This window comes from Phoca vitulina, unplaced genomic scaffold, assembly GCF_004348235.1.
Source record: "Phoca vitulina isolate PV1807 unplaced genomic scaffold, GSC_HSeal_1.0 scaffold6, whole genome shotgun sequence".
Classification (NCBI taxonomy): domain Eukaryota; kingdom Metazoa; phylum Chordata; class Mammalia; order Carnivora; family Phocidae; genus Phoca; species Phoca vitulina.
Window position 1 is genome coordinate 45,935,409 of NW_022589709.1, and position 4,095 is coordinate 45,939,503.

At 38.4% G+C, this 4,095-nt stretch overlaps 1 non-coding gene across 1 annotated transcript; it reads right to left on the bottom strand.

The window, feature by feature from the left end:
• Positions 1–463: 463 nt before the first annotated feature.
• LOC116632481 lies at positions 464–569 on the bottom strand. Its single transcript, XR_004299425.1, has one exon. It is a non-coding gene; the product is annotated as a U6 spliceosomal RNA (small nuclear RNA).
• Positions 570–4,095: the final 3,526 nt, after the last annotated feature.

Here is a 4,095-nt window from a genome sequence, read left to right on the forward strand (position 1 = left end):
AATCTAATGGAAACATTTTGATGATTGTTGTTTGATGTCACTGTGCTAATATTGTATATCTCTAATTCTGGCCGTTATTATACCTCCCCTCCCCCCCAAAATTAGGAAATAGTTGTTGTTACTTACTAGGTAAAGAACTCGAGATCACAAATGTGACATTATTTTAGATCATCATATTTTGACTCTTGTATCTCCCCTTTAAGCCCTTGGACGGCATCCCATCTCCGCATATCCCAACGACAGTCTGAGGACTGATGATAATGAAACATCACAGAAGATTGTAAAAACACCGGAGAATATTCTTCTGTGATAGTAAAGGGCAAAAAATGAAAAACTGTTTTTTTGTAAAATAAGAATCAATAAACATAAGGGACAGGTAGAAATGAAACTACATTTTTTCTAGGTTTGGGTGATAAGAATGTAATAATCAGTGAGACTTCTATTCCTTTCTTTCTCTTTTTTTAAAAATATAGAATGCTTTATGAACTTACATTCATCCTTGCACAGAGGTCATGCTAATCTTCTTTGTATTATTCTAATTTTAGTATATGTGCTGCCGAGGCGGGTACAGTGGGACCTTTATTTCAACTGAGTGCCTGGCAGAGAATGAGCTATCAATAAATGCATTTTTAATGGATAAAAATGGTTGATATACTTACTTTTCTTAAGTATATTCTCATCAACCTTATAAGATGTGAGTTAGCAAATTTCCCTCTCAATTTTATTTTTATTTTTGCTCACAAGATGTTATACGTAAACTGATCCTTTAAGAAAAATGAAATCTGAATCACTAGATAAATAATGGAGAGAGAAGACCTGAGTCCATTTCCAACCTCTGAGTGAAGGAGCTGTTAGGAGAGGGGAGGGTGAGGAGTTCAAAGGCAGATGTCTACCTTCTTTTTCCCTTTACCTCCTCTCTTTCCTCCTCTCTCCCGGGTGACTAGCCTAAAAATTGAGGAAATTTCTGTGTGTAAAAAGATGTTAATCATTTTTGGATCAACATATCTGTAAAACTGCGACCCGAGCAGATCTAAGCTTTCCTAAATTAGTCCACCCGTCAGCCATTAAATGTTGGCCACAAACTTACAGTCAAGTGAGAAATGGAGGCTGGTAGAAACAATTTAAGTGAAGGTAAGTCAAGGGCTTTTGTCCTAGTAGACAGACAGAGTGGGGGGTGGTGGTGAGTAGATTTGAAGCACCCCTTGTCTAGGATTCTGGAAACGGGGAAGACATTCATGCTTAGGGGGAATTTCTCTTGGCATCTGGCCATGGTTATTTTGGGTCCAATCACGCTAGACTTTTCAATCAGAGGGAGTAACTTCCCTGTAGAATTGAATATCTGTAAAGCAATCACAGCTACTTGTCTGGTGCATATACACTAGAGGAAGACAGGCCCATCTCCCTCAAGAATCTAACAAAGGCTTCTGTCACCTTTCTTCCTTCACAGTTTGACTTTGCAGGTTTCTACCTGTCTACATGTATAATAATGCCGAGGAAAATAGCTCAAGTTCTTAAAAAATGAACAAAATGGTTTGAATGCAATGCTAACTTTATTTGAATATTTATTCTCAACCAAATAGCTCCCTTTGGTGATCTTTCTTCCAAGTAAAATAGTTGACAGCAAAGAAAATCTTCCAGTTCCAACATGCTTACCTGTTCACTTTTGTCTTAGAGCCTGTGGTTTGCCCTGACACAATGAAAAAACATAGGGTTTCAAAGAATAAGAGATATTCTTGGGAAAAGACAGGTATGAAAACTGCTATTTATTTTAAAAGGGCAGGTTGAGGTTATGTATCTTTTGTGTTTGGGAGAGGCACATCAAACCAATATGCGGAAGAAACATTATTCTCTAGAATTATTATTTCACGAAGCAAATGAAAACATCATCATTTCAAAGATTGGAATTTTGGTAATTAAAAGTTATTTACCTAAGTAATGAGTTTTTCTTAAAAGAAAGAAAGAGAGAAAGAGAGTGAGAAAGAAAGAAAGAAAGAAACCTGATAATAACATCCATATTTTTGGCTCATTTACATGTTTAATGTGAAGAATTACCATCTATTTAACTCTAGTGGGACTCAGGTACTATAGAGACCTTTACATTGCTGATTTTCTCTGCTTTATTTCCTCTTAAAGTATTTATCAGGAGACACTGGCTTGTTAATTAATCTCCCTCTTTCTCCTTTATCCTTAGAGTGGGATTCTTAAAGGAAGGTCATGTACTGTCTGCACTTGAATAATCTCCACACTGTATTACAAAGCAGATTCCTGGGCCTTAGTTTTGATCTCCTGAATCAGACTTTCTGGGTGTGAGGCCCAGTATTTCATATTTTTAATAAACTCACCAGGTGATGCACACTAGAATTTCAGAATTCTTTTATAGTGGGGAAAACTTACCTTCCAGGGAGTGTCAGCTTTAACTTAAAAGTGGGGCATAGGAAGTAAACTCAGAGCTTTCTGGCCAAAGGTATACAATCATGCTTCAGGTAGAGGTTTTGCAAACTTACACATTAAAAATGCATATTTCCAATAGTATTTCAAGGGAATTTATCATGCTTGCAATTTATCAGCAGAATTAATTAACTGGGATATACTTACATTCAGATATATGCTTAACATAGAAATATATACTTTTCCTTATGGGAAGTTTAAAAGCGACCTGACAGTTCTTCATTGCATGAGTGGCCACAAAGACCTGCACTCCTGTAAACGACCATCACAGGAGACTTTTCTGTGCCATTGCACTATGGAAACACAGGACTCAGCAATGCCGATTCCATGACCATTAAACACACAGTTACTTATATGTGACAACTAACAGAACTTGAGAATAACACTTTAGAAGCTTGATATGGCACCTCTGAACTTTGGTTAATGACTTATTATGTAATCAAGGGTCTTTCAAAACTGTCTACCAAGGCAGGGAATGCAAAGCAGGTCGTACCAAGCGACAAGTATCAGCACTGAGATAGATAGCTGCGCTCACAGTAAGAACTATTATCCTCACCCCAGTTCCATGCTATAATCACTGCAGATCTTTTTTATAATCACTAACTAAGCCTCACCCAGGAACTTCCTATTTAATTAAACTGTGGCAGAAGAACAAGGAGAACTGGAAAGAAACATCTTCAGTCCTGGAAAGCTGAAGAGAATGGGAAGGGAGCCACGATCAGAATAGAGATTTTAACATTTTCCTGGAAACAGAAGGATGACTGGTGTTTGTCGATGTGGAAGAGAGTAAGCTGAAGCCTGACACGGAGGGGAAAGTGATGGGTAAGGAAACCCATTAGCTCTGCACAGCCCTGGAGACGTGTGGCTCTTAGAATCACAGGGACATTGGACAGTAGGAGTGAAATAGGGGCATGGGATGGAGGATTCATTGAAGTATGAAATAGAGACTACCTGGCCACTGCCTTCCCTTCCCCCAAACACAGCACTCCTGGCCGCCAGACAGATGCTCTTTGAACAAACTAACAAATGAGAAAAGGAAAAGGATCTTTTCTCATGATATGGAACGAGCGGCCTAAGAAGAACCAGGCCAGCGAGGAAGAGCACTGGAGCAAGTGACTAGTGTGAGAGTTGGCTCCCTGACCACTCACCCTACAGTGCACTGCCTAACGGACAAGCCCCGCTACCCTCAGAAAGCTCACACACTGACACTTCGGTGGCCTGTGCGTAAGCCCAAATGAGAAACAAGGCGCACCAAACCTGAGAAAACTCTATAACAACAACACAAAGAGAAAACTCAAAATTAACAACAGAGAAAAGTGATCCTGCCGAATTCAGAAAAAAATCTTTCTAAGTAATGTTACAAAGATCAGAGAAGATTCTGCATCCATAAAACAAAAACAACATGTAACGGAAAAGAAAAATATTGCAAGAATTGAAAGAGACTGTTGAGAAGTAAATCTCCTAGAATAAAAATTAAAAAGTTAAAAAGAGAAAAAAAATGAGAGAGAAGTTGTAAGACATATATAATAATTCAGAAGTTCAACATCCTCTTCATAGGAATTTTAAAAATGGACCAGGGAAGACAGAGGAGAGGAAATGAAAGAGAGAGAGAGAGTTTTCTTAGAACGGAAGACAAAAGTCTTCAGA